This window comes from Phaethon aethereus (genome assembly GCF_964289735.1).
Source record: "Phaethon aethereus genome assembly, chromosome: 16".
NCBI lineage: Eukaryota > Metazoa > Chordata > Aves > Phaethontiformes > Phaethontidae > Phaethon > Phaethon aethereus.
In genome coordinates this window covers 12,442,166-12,455,497 of record NC_138592.1, presented here as the reverse complement: position 1 = coordinate 12,455,497, position 13,332 = coordinate 12,442,166, and positions in this window count along the sequence as shown.

The window sequence follows — 13,332 nt, the reverse complement described above, 5'->3', positions numbered from 1 at the left end:
GAAGAATTATTTTTAATAACTGGATAATGTTTAAGTAACATAAGAACTAGCAGAATACACACTTTTTTTTTTTTGTCCGGTAGGGTAATGTCAGCAAGGAAAAGTTGAGGTTACCCTTAAGGGTCGTATATTTTAATAAGTTTTTAAACTCATTTTTTGCTCCAAAATTGTGCGAACACTTCTGTTTCTTCCAATTAGTTGCTTATATAATTGGCCCCATTTTCACATGCAATTGCACAACTAACCTGAAAATCTGGCCCCACATTTATTCATATATTTATTCATATTATGATGAAAATAATCTTGTGGAATTTGAGAGCGCAGTAGCATAGATATCCTTTTCCAGGTGTACCTGGTGTCCTCCAAGCATGTCTGTGATTGTGTGTTTGTTTTTTTATTTATTTTATTTACAGTGAATCACAATAGAATATATATGAGCATGCAGGCACAAATAAAATACTTGCAGGTGATTTCAGCCCCCCCCCGTACCTGGGCTTCATCCTTCCCTTCTATTATTTGTGAACCATATGCAAACACCAGGGAAGATTATTTTTAATCATTCCTTTCTGTTATCTTCAGAGAGAAAGAAATCTTACTCGTTGTTCTGGACAAACTGGTTTATGTCAAGATAAGAGGTGCATAAAACTGCAGAATCATGCAAACAGGGTCAGGTAGGCTGATGCAAAGGGCAGGACTTTCACAGGCCTGTGAATAACCCATGGAATAAAACATCAGCTGCACAGCTTCCACAATAATATGCTGCTGCTGTTTTGGTCCTATTGTGAACGAGCATCTTGGCAGTGAAAGATGTTTCATTAAATGAGAATTTATTTAGATTTAAAAAGCTTATCCCTTAGAATTTAAATTTAAAAAGCTCATTCCTCATTTATTGAGAGGTAATGGCCTCAAGTTGTGCCAGGGGAGATTTAGATTAGATAATAGGAAAAATTTCTTCACTGAGAGAGTGGTCAAGCATTGGCACAGGCTGCCCAGGGAGGTGGTGGAGTCACCATCACTGGAAGCGTTCAAAAAAATCTGTGGACATGGCGCTTCAGGACATGGTTTAGTGGGCACGGTGGTGTTGGGTTGATGGATGGACTTGATGATCCTAGAGGTCTTTTCCAACCTTAATGATTCTGTGATTCACTTTTCCAAGGCCAACCCAGGACTTGGTCCCTCTGATGAAGTGAACAAATTAACTCTTCACAATGTGCTCCCTAAAGTTAGAAGAGACACCCCTTCCTGCGACTATTTGGCACCCCGCCGCTACCCTGCAAGAACAGTCTCGGTTTTCCAGCAGACTGAAGTGTCATGGTTGGCACTAGGGTTTTCAGGAGTGCTCCAGCACCTGAAGTCGGTGGGCGGGTTTCCCCGGCTTGTGCGGAGCTGTCGGGGCGAGGAGAGCTGTGCCAGGCACTAAGCTTTCTTACGGGCGCGCCTACACCTTTGTGTTCCGATGTGATTGCCGTTACAAAAACTGGCTTGTGGGTTCTTTCAGGTTCTGTTCCCAGACTAGGGGCTCTTAAGGGTATTCTTCAGGTATTATTTCTAAGCAGTGTCTCTGTACGTTGTATTAAAGAAAATGCCAAAGGTATTTTGACTCCTATGCTGTATTAAAGAGAATACAAAGGTATTTTAAGATTCTCTTTCTTAAGCAATGTCCTCCCTATTTATGTCAGCAATTAGTTTATTCTTAAAAGAAAGGAGGAAAATAGAAAAAGCAGCACACAAGCACTCAAACTGTGCAGCTCCCTAAGTGCTTTTTTCCAATTTCTGAAACAAACAAAACAAAAAATACCCTCCGAAGTTAAACTAATATGAAACAGCCCCAGCATTTGAACTTGTCGCACGAAGCTGGTTTAAATTTTAATGTGAGCTCTGGAGTAGATTTGTGTAAGGCAAGGTAAAGCAAATCCCATGAAATATTGATTCTGTACATTTTCTTATGAATTTTTATACTCCAATTTAGTAAATTTTTCATCTCGCCTGCACTTAGAGGTTGCCTATAAAGTCGTTACTAGCAATTGTATTAACTGTTGTAAATAAATCATCTTGGTTTGGGCTATTTGTATGAACATGGGCCGACAGGACCCAGTTTTGTTTGAGCTGTGACATGTTATGGCCTTAGCCTGAAAGGGCTAAAAAGGGATTATCAAAATTTAAAATCTGTCATGGCACAGTGACAGAGATGCAAAACCCATGAGCGTCTGTTGGAGGCTGGCATCTTCCTTTTACGTTTCCCACCTGGGTCAGATAAAGCAGCATGGAGGACTCTCGGGCAGAAATGTTCTTTTCTGTTTCACATCAGAAGAAAATGGGGGCTGGGGGGGGCATTGCACCCTGCAGTCCTTGTAGCTGCAGATCAATCTGCTGAAGTATGATACAAATAAAAACTATAAAGGTTTGTACTGCTTTGGGTATAGCCTGACTTTGCAAAACAGTATTTTCTTTAAAATGCCATCTGAAAGGGGACATTGGAACAGCTGATTTGAGGAAAATCCCTAAGTGAAGATTCTTTATTTAGCAGTTTCAGGCATCTAAATCTCAATATTCTCTATACCTGGAGCTTTATCCTGAGCTTAAATTAATATTCTCCATCAAACCTAGCTTAGATGTTCACGCTGCCTCCTCATCTCTAATTATAACGTATTAAGTGGGTAGGTAGGCAAGATTCTGTTCTGCTACTTTGCATCTCTGTACCAAATGCAGTGAGATGTAGGTTTTCTGATACCTTGCTTTTAAAAATTATTTCAAAACAACTTTAAAAATATTACACTACATTAAACTATATAAGCTTAGCGCTTTCTTTTTTATGAGGTGTACCATTGGTAAGTTTGCTTAACTGTTAATAGAAACACAGCACAAGAGAGCCTCAAGGTGTTTAAATGGTTTAAACCTTTACTAATCTTGAACTAATCTCCAAGGAATGTTGGATTTTTTTGTTTCTTATTTGTGTTTTTAATCCCCTTTTTCTGTTAAGGCACTGACTCAGCAAGTTTCAGCAACATACTCTTCTAGGTTAGGGTTGGTCAAGTCTGAACTCTGTTGTAGACACAAGTGCAGGCTGTGCACTCTTAATATTGTGTAGCTCTATGGATCATAAATGTCAGCAAACATTTGATGAGGACCTGACTTGAAGAAAGTTTTTTCATGTGCTTATACCCCATAGTCTTGAGTGATGCTTAAATAAGTCCTTAAAGCCAAGTATATGCTTCAGTGTTGTTCTGAAGATGGATGACATGAATGTGGCTTACTGTAGTTGATGTATAAATGAGAACAGATGTTTTTTCCAGATTCCAGTTAACGGTAATTAAACTCTAATTTATTATTTTATTCAGAATAAATCTCCATTAAATTTCTGTTTTTGTAAATATTCTGAAACAATGCTTTTTGAGAAACTGTCATGAATATTTGGACTGTTTTGGAATGAGCCTTATGGTAATTTGACAACAAAACATACCAGGTGCCCTTTTCCTGATTCTCTGTTGCCTATGTATAAATTTCCAGTCATTTTCTTAGTTTGTTTACCTATAAGTAAAGATTATAAGTTTATTTTCACAATATCTCTAAGCATAACTTGTTTCAAAAAATGATCCTGTTAGTAAAATTTCTTCAAGTTTTTGAAGGCAACAAGAGGACAATTCATAACTGAAGGAAATAAACTCAAAGTGTTCAAATAATACTCTTTTTCCCGCTCCTATACTTGTTTCGTCCTGCTCAGAAACCAGCTGTGCTCTATTGTTTCATGTGTTGCTTTTAGGTTGGTTTGTTAAATACATTTAAAAATCTTTTTTTTGCCTTTTTTTTTTTTTTATTCAGAACAGCAATAGTATTCAAAGAAAAACTCAAATATTTTTCAGAAGGAGCAGCACCTCATTAGTTAAATGGCTTTCTGTAATAATCACCTCAAATTCATTTACTTTGCCCTGCGTAGCTGGAGCTGACCTTTCAGCTCTCCGTATATTTTAAGTGTTTATGTAAACAGCAAAGGATCCAGTTAATTACAGAGCCTTCCTCCCATTCAGCAAAGCGATGTCCGGCCTTCTCCGATTGCGAAAGCGATAGGAGAAGCCGCTGGGAGACAGGAAGGAGCTTGCAGAAAGGGAAAACGGCGGGAGGGAGGGCGAGAGGCACGCTGGAGCGCACCCTGCCATGAGGAAAAGCGAAATGGAGCCGGGCACGCGAGTAGCCTCTCGCGCTGGGATCTCGGGAAGCTGCAGAAGGGATACGTGTCATTACAGAGCTTGATTCCTGCGCCGTGTTGAGGTTAGCAGGGTTGTATCACCAACGGGCTTGGCCCTGAAAGTTCTTGCCGAACGCCGGGGTTCGGTTTTGTGTTGTATTCCCCGGCTTGTGCTGGGGAAGGGGCCGACTGGCGTGCCAAGGACCGATCCAGATCTTCTCTCCCAATCCACAGCCACTCCCTGAAAGCTTAGTGGAGTTAAAGCGAACAACCCCCCGTCACGGCGCGGCAGAGGAGGTTGTCCTCTGCGGTTATGTGTCTCGCGGCTTTAAAATCTGCTGTTCTTTACCCTGGCGCAGCGTAGCTGCTCGGTCGGCTTTGGGATCTTACGCCGAGAGAGGAGGTCTCGGTTTGAGGTGCCTTTTCTCAGGGGACGTGGGCTTTTTGCATAATGGTGAAAGGAGTATCACTACAGAAAGTTAGGAAGTGGTGTTGATAGTAAACCTTCACGGGAGGGTCAGTATCTGCATCTCCTTAGTGCATAGTGTCAAGACAGGAATGGAGAATGAGTTGTAGAAGAAAAACCAAGAAAAGATGCTTAGTGTTTCTGTTGTGTACTGATTTTTACGACCCAGATTAGTGTTGGTTATTCTAAATTTCCATGCTGGTCAGCTTCATCATAGGTATGATGTTGGTGTGATGGTGTTTTGTTGGTTTGGGACGGATGCAGCCCTGTCTGGAGCTGTAACGTTTGGAGAATCTTGGATGTGACTGTCCCACTACAAACCTATATATTACTGATTTTTGTTTTTTCTTTTTCAAAGATGCGAGTAAAATCCTGCTGTTTGATTGGAACTGACAAAGTGTAACTCAATCACTTACAAATGAAAGCCTTTTGAGGGCAGCTAGAAACCAGTATTACATTAAGTTTGGGTATTTAGACTTTAACATATATGGCAAAAGCCATATATTTAAGTTTTTAAAAGCCTTTTGGTCATAATAGCATTCTGCACCTAATTTTTTTTAATAGCTGCTAAATGCATCATTTTCAAATGCTGTATGTGCAAACAACTAAGATGTAGGCACAGCTAAATCTAATTAATCTACAAATAAAGTATCGCAGAAGGGAGGCTAGTTGGATGCAGGAAGAAAACCTTGCATGCGTTCAACTGAATTTTTATATAAAGGGTTGTCATTTTGGCTGTGATGTTGCCTGGTGTCGTAACACAAAGTCACTCTCGTGAATGAAGCTGAGGGATAGCTCTGGTCACGTAGGGACCTGTCATTCAGACATCAGCTAATTAGGCCTTCCAATACTTACGTACGGCTAAGTACTATTCATATTAGTACTTTTTATTTTAATCAGCAGAGGAAATAAAAGCTACATGTTTTGATAGAAAAAGTTCTTAAGGAAAGCACATTTAAAAATTCATTTTGCTTTTGAGGTACAAACAGAAGCACGATACCTTTGTGCTACTTTGTGCTCCTGTTTTGTTTGTTCAAGGGAAATAATGAACATCTAAACTTCTAATGTAGGCACCAGCTTTGGCAGGTACCTGCTTATTTGCTGAGTTTCCTTAACTCCTCATAACTCCCTGTGAAGAGACTTGAACGTCAGGTGCTGGGAAGTTGAGCAGAGCATAGTGTCAGACCCAAGGGCCCAGCGATTTAAGAGAGAGGAGCAAATTAACTTCACCCTGCAGCCCTCTGCTCTGCCGCTCCTGTAAGCCTGTTCTAGCTGTAGTCCCCCGAAGTCAGCCAAACAGAAACCAGAAACACTTCAGTATGTGTTTCTCCTGGAAGCAGGCAGTGTCAAGAAACGCAGTTTTGCTAGATGACTGCATTAGCCTTGAACTTTTCAGACAAATCTAAATGAAGAGAAAGAGTTTATTCTGGCTGCTAGAAACTGATGGGAGCCCTGTGGGGCGTAGGTTCAAATTTTTAAATGTTCACATCAAATCAGATAATGGTGTCCACCCCCTCAAAAGCTCAACGGGTAGAGAAAAAAAGAACATACCAATAAGCACATGCAATCCTTCAGAGTTCATTATACAGCAAGTGTGTTTCAAAGGACCTTGAGAGCATGTTTCCAAGGGAGGGGTAAGGTCGATGCTTGGCTGGGAGAAGCCAATTGAAATCAATGGGAATTGATTTAGAGTCCGGGGGCACTGTGTTAAAATCTCCAGTCTTACGATATAGCTTCATGAATATTAACAGGAGCGGGATCAATACGCAGCTGATTTTCAGATGTACAGCTGGCTCCTTTTCGTCTGTAGATTAAAGAAACGGCAACCTTTCTTTCTTTCTTTAGATAAGATTCAGAATCCCAGAAAATGACTTGTGACTTTAGATCCTATTCTCCAGGACTGTTTGATAAGGTTTATGATATTTTCCTACTTTTTAAGTATGCGTTTCCCTGGTTGCATTTATCTCTGGTGTCTGTTTCGAGGATTTCATCTAAAGTAAAAAAGCAGGGTGCGTTTCTCTTGGGGGCCGTTTTTCTGTGCCTGTTTTGGGGAAGCCCTGTGAGATGGCCCTCCTTGCCGCCCACCCGCCAGCGGATGGCTGCCACTCTCTTACGGAAGCTCAAGGCCTTTGTGGTACGTTTTAGCTCGTGCTTCCCAGAAAGTCAAAAAGTGCTGCAAAATGTTTGCCTAATCCCTGACAGGCCTGCCTCTGAATGTACAATCTGCTCATCTGAAAACCCAAACAACTGACACCATCTGCTTGGAAGAACTTTTCAAGGTTCTAAGGCAGAAACCTGCGCCGCTCCTCTGCGTGTAATACATCAGCTGAACCTTCGCAGTCCCAGATGCTGCCCGAGCTGTGAAAGTGAAATCAGGCTTGAAAAAGTTCTCCCTTAACAAAGGATGCACATTATTTGAAACATCCTGAACATTTTTGGTTGTTTTGAATGTACAGGTCAGGATCCAGGCTTGGCAGCTTGTCCTGACTTCCTCAAGGAGCTGAACAAATGCCCCAGGTCCAACAACCTACTTAAACTCTGGGAATGTTTTGGGCTCCTCTCTACAGCAAAGATTCCTGTATTCAGGCTGCCTAATAACAAAGAATCACGCCTTCGTTTTTTTATTAAAAAAAAAAAAAAACCCAAACGAAACAAACCCACAAAACAGCAAAACCCCAACAACAACAAAAAATACTCAAACCCAAAAAACTTCCTCTAAATGGAGAAGAATTTTGATTTAGCCTTGATTAAATTTGTATCGTTGTGTCCTTTTGCCTAAATCACATTTCTACATACATTGCAAAACACTTACGGAAAGCTAAGTATGTCTTAGGACTTACAGATTTAGTACTATTCCCTGTGGTAACTTTAGGTAGTATCTGTCAAGCTGTATACCAGAAGATTGTTGAAAATACGTTTGCTTTATTCCAGTTTTATCACTATGGCTAGTGACAAAGATGTATACAAATGCAAAAGATATGCATGTTATCTCCAGCATCAGATACTGGAGTAAGTTACTGGAGTTTAGCAGCTCACTGTAGAGCTTCTGGATGCTATGGGTGGTCTTCAAGTTCCTCAGGTGGCGAGGTTTGCTGTATCCTCGTGCTGCTGAGCTGTTCCTGGTTCCTCTAAACCAGTGCTTATTCCAAAAGTGATGAAGTTACCCCTGTGCTGAACTCTGCTGACTGCACCCCTAAAGGCATCAATGCCTTTGCATGTTGTGCTTGTTTTGCATTTAAGAGAATGCTGGTCTTGGGACAATCTGCTTATATTGGTTATTCACCGAATTCTGCAAAACTGGACTTTGGAGGTTGAGCTGATGCTTGTGGCAGAAAAAAAGCTTGAAAAACTAGGAAGAACACTAAAAAATGATTCCTGCAAGTTTTTAAAGGTCCACATAGCAGTGCTGCAGTGGGTTTCACAACAGTTGTCGAAAAATAAAAATGGGGTGGGGGAAGGCAATGTGAACAATGCAATACAAAATGAGGTAAATTTTGAGACTTTGTCTTTCTATACATTATTCATTGCAGCTAGTGAAAGGCAGATTGGCTTCTCTTGTGTTTTTGACGGCCAACTGGAAATGGTGAAGATGTTTGTAACTTCTATTGTGTTTTTTTCTAATTAGACAAGGCAAATAGTTTATGAAGAGCAAAGACAGAATTAATCATGGGCTCTTGCTCATCACAGCTGTGCTCTGAATGCCTGACAGAGCCACTTTATGGCATATAATTCAACATATAGAATAAACATACTACAAAGGACATAGTTTTGAAAGCATTTTCAGCGGTGATCATGGTTTTTTTGCGAAGTCCTGAGCACAACTGATTACAATTGAACTGAATGGGGACTGAGAGATGCTTTGGAAAGTGAAATTCTTGCTGGCATTTTCAAAGCAGAGCTCTGAATCTGGATTACAGCTTTTTATGCAATTTGGATATCATTTTCATGTCTAATTTGGTGGCCGTATAAGCATATTCAGTGTTTTCTGCAGGCAGTTGGTTACCTAAGCATCCGACTATTTCTTTGGGATTAAAAGCATAGAAATCGGGAGGTTCTGAGGGTACTTTCAAGCCGTATGATTCAAGTCTTCCCCCTATGTAAATCTTAAGAGTAGAAGCTGTATTTGTATTCTATGTGAAGGATATATATGTTTTTTTGAACGATCTGATGCCAGTATAAATTGTACTTAATGTTTCTTATTAACTTCAAAATGTATATTACTTAGTATTAGCTTTTTAAAGAAATAGTAACCATCTTGTTTATTGCTCTTTGAATGTTTTTCTATTTAACCAAATCTGGAGTGCTTCTGCTGTACTACTTCCATTTTAAAAGCGCTCTCCCACTTTTGCTTTAGTAAGAGTGTCCACACTTGAGATTAACCTTCCCTTTGAATTGAAAAGTACTAATTTAGGTTTACGGGGTGCAGCTGAAAGTGGCTTCTCAGTCTTTTACCTGAGCCAGACCAAAAATTATTCACAATTGTTTTCACTTGCGAATGGATGTCTGCCTTGTACCCATGTATTCTGAGTAACTGACCTACAAGTGCAAATCCTGTGAATTTGCAAGTTTAAGTAGTTGTGTCCACACCTCAAATCACTTCGAGCACGCTACTGACAGATGTAACCATGATTCTAAATGTTAGTTCATAAAATGTCTGGCATAAAAGAAAGGATATAATTCTCTATTACGTCATTATTATATTGCAGTGATGTCTACTACCCACGCTGATGTGAAAAGCCACATTTTCATTCAATTCAGTTATTTGGCTCTCAGTTTATATATTGTTAGAATAAAATGTTCACAGATTTCCATTTTATTTTGTAGTATTTGCATATAGTATTCTAAACCACCCGATTTATATACCCTTCTGCCAACTCTGGGTGAAAATACTGCAAGCATTGCAACTACATGGATTAGAGTTTTAGAGAGATTAGATAAGTGTCTGAATATGTAGGTGCTTAGTGAAAACAAACCTGGTCTTTTCAAATCTTTTGCAGTTGTCCCATATCGTGCAGTGTAAGCCTGGTATGGATGTTGGATCAAATACACGTTTGGCTATTGATTTTTTTTTTTTTTTTTAAAAGCACCAGTTTTCATGAAATGGAATGGTATACTTGGCTTGATTATTTGTATTATAAATTACAATGGCTAGTCTGTTATTAGCAGACAGATTTCAAATGTGGTTGTCTCTTTCGGTGCCTGATATTGCACACACTGAGGTTTAGCAGAGTTAAAACTCATGGAAAACAAAACCGCTGCTCCCTATTGGTATTTGATACTTCCTTTAGTGTAGCAAATCAAAGTTTTTTACTGGGTTCAGAAATGCCAAAGCAGCACATTTTGTAATCCTCAAAAAAAAAAAATCAGCTTCTGGAAGTGAAGAACATCTGCATCTAAAACACGCCAATTAGCAAGAAGACACGAGTGATGCTAACACTCTCAGTCTATTTTTGCTCGTTGTCTACGTGATCAGGAAAAAACAGAGAATGCTATGGCTTTGGTTAACTCTTCTCATTCCTTTTTTTTAAAGCATTTCTTCTTATTTTCAGTAGTGAAAGGTTGATGAACAAAGCATGCCTGTGGAGACTTATAAATATGGCTAGAAGAACTGAGCAAATACATCATCATTGTTAATTGACTTGATATATTTACTCAATATTCATCAGGATACCAAGTATAATATACTGCCTTTTCCCATATAGAAGGCTGAGAAAAGACCTATATATTTACAAAAGTAATACTTATAGCTAAAGCTTGAATTTTCATATCTGCATTTTTTTATTTAGTTTTGACTTCTGTTGTCTTATTTGATGTTGTCTTATAAAACTGCAGTGACAGCAAGCCAAAAGAAAATGTAAATTTATATTTCAAAATCATTTGAAATCTTCTTCAATGGAAAAAATAGCTTTGAGGTCAGTTTTCTAATGCAGTTCTCTCCCTTGGGAGCAATCGTATATCTTTGGATTACTTGATGCTTGTCTACATATATACCAATGACTTCTTGATTCAGAACTGACTTCTACAGACGGCGAAAAACGCTGCGCTTTGTGAAATACTGTGCCATCGTAAGTGAAATACAGAAAAGTTTTGAATGTGTCAGTGTGTGGTTATATTTTCAGTCTGAATTGGGAAAATGTGATCAGATTCATAGCTATTGGAGTGTATGAGGTTATTATTCACATCCCATGAGCGTTCATATAAGTCATACTCAACTGCTTAAATGTTAGGCCAAGGCGATCCCTACAAGAAGGTAAATGGCGAGACAAACTCGTTTGAAAATTGGTTTGGAGTCGCAAATATTCTTCGAGTTGTTGAAGTGACTTCCTTACAGTTGGATGTATCATGTTGCCGGGAATGTCCTGAGTTAGTGTCTAGGTCTAGTCTAAGTAACCCTGATATAATGGCAGGTCCTGGTACCTTCAGCTCTAGCAAAGCATCGTGTTTTCTTTTAATTGCCTCCCTTTTTCAAACATTATTGCTCTCGTATTCCATTAATTTAAACCAAAAATACTGTTGAAATATTGACCTGAAAAGAAATGTGATTCCTTTCCATAAGTTTCCTTATTTCACAAGAAAGGATATATTTGTTACCTATATGGGTGAATTATAATGTCCAATTGAGTCTTTCGGGTGAAAGAGTTATTCAGAATCACGCAATGATATTTTATAAACAAGACAGAGAAGATAAAACTGTTTAAAACTACATGGATCAGAATTATCCAGGGGATGAAATTTAGTTGTCTTTATTCTCCCAGAAGACTTCAAGGGATCGGTCATCCTCAGAAACAGGCAGGACCTCTGTTCTATTTTGCTGGCAAAAGGTGAAGAGTGGTCGTCTGGTGCAGATGTGTTGCTCAAAGTGCTTTTAAAAATATGACCCAAAGTCTGGATGTGAAGTAGCTAAAGACTTGGCCTCGATCCCTTTTGAAATCGTCGTCCTCCTCTGTTCCCTGGAAAGCTTGTTTTTGTGATTTGCTAATTTATTGCCACCTTACCCCATATTGTTCCTTATTGCAGCCCTGATCTGTTTGGAACTATGCATGATGACATTTTAAAACTGGTAGTTAGTACCAAAATGTGTCGTCAGAAGAAATCTGAGTAGAACCTGTCAAACTTTAAGCTTAGTTGACTTTCAGAGAACAGGGATGTACGGTTAGTGTGGCTGCCTTTTTTTGTGGGGGTTTCTTTAGTTTTAGTAACTTTGTTGTAAGATAATTATATCTTTTTTCCAAAATTACTTGTTGAAAAGTCTGTTCAGAACATTCTTCAGACTATGAGAAAGCATAAATCTGTAATATGTTGTAATCCTGTAGTTCTTCAGTCTATGTGTATAAATATTTTGCAAGCAGTGAAGTATAGCAGAAGGTGCTGCTTTAAATTAATCGGGTAGATTTTGCCTTTTGGATAACCAGGTGAAGTGAACATCTGAGCCCTCACTAAGGATATTACAGACAATCATACTGGTATTGATCGTAAAACAATACTTCAGCTGGAAGTTGAACTGGGTTTGTAATACATACAACTAGTAGCAACTAATTCATTGTGAACTGTGTTGGAAGTTGCTCAAGGCTTACCTTTGAGAACTTGTGTGATTTGCAGGTGTCTGCAGAACATAAGGAGTATCTCAGCTATACTTGCTCTTTTTCTTCCTTCTAGAGGTTGGGTATTGTCAGTACGTGATACCTAGTACGGCCTTGTAAATGGACGCCAGTGGCCATCCATCAGTGAAACCCCCGCTGGGCTGCTTCGGCCCCTGCGAAGTGAAGGTGGAAGTTCCCGTGGATTCTGTTTGGTTTCAGACAGTCGTTAGCAGGGGTGAAGGTTCTGCACCTGCTTGTGGAGTTGCAATTTGAAGCCATACCTTAATGGCTTTGAAGCAGATTTACAAATATTTTAGCGTTGTTTTATCTGAAGTGTTTAGCAGTTTTCCTGGTCCTGTCAGGTAAAACCAACTCAGGAGTTAATTATTATTTGAAGTGGAGCATGTGGGGAAATAAAAAAATGTATTGCAGGTACAGCAATAAAATCAAATCCTAATTAGTCATTGGGTAAAACTGACAACAAAAGAGGGCACCAATTCTCCACAGATCCCAGGTTTAGTACATTCATAGGTTTCCCTCTCTTTAAGTGTGGAGCACCGATAATAGAACAATTATCTTTTTGGGGTGGAGTGAAATCTGTGTTTACTCATATTTGCAATTTCAGTGGAATCCTTCCAATGTTATTTATGAGACCTTGAACAGACTCCGAGATAACGAGCAGGAAAGCTCATTGCAGAACAGCAGTAGCCTCTTTTAATCCTCCAGACCAGATGTGTTGAAGACAGCTATAGTCTTTTTCCTGCACCGGTGTAATAGTTGTGACCTGTTAAAGGGACCACTTAAGTCATGCAAACCTGCAGGGAACAGGGCAATGCACACCGTCAAGCTGCTTTTCCTCCACCGAGAGTGGGGTGGGTTTGTACCATGTTGGAGTTGCAGAGACCTCTGTGGTGCTTTCACAGGCTCTCTTGCAGAGTCCACAGAAATGAGTGAGAAGATGCCTTCAGAGCTAAATCGTGGTGACTTTGCTGGGTTCCAGGCCTTGTTCAGGAAGCTCACGGTATCGTTTTTTGTGCTGCTGGGCACTGGGTCTCATATTACTTCAAAATTTTATCATTTTGGTCAGCAAGCATTACAGATGG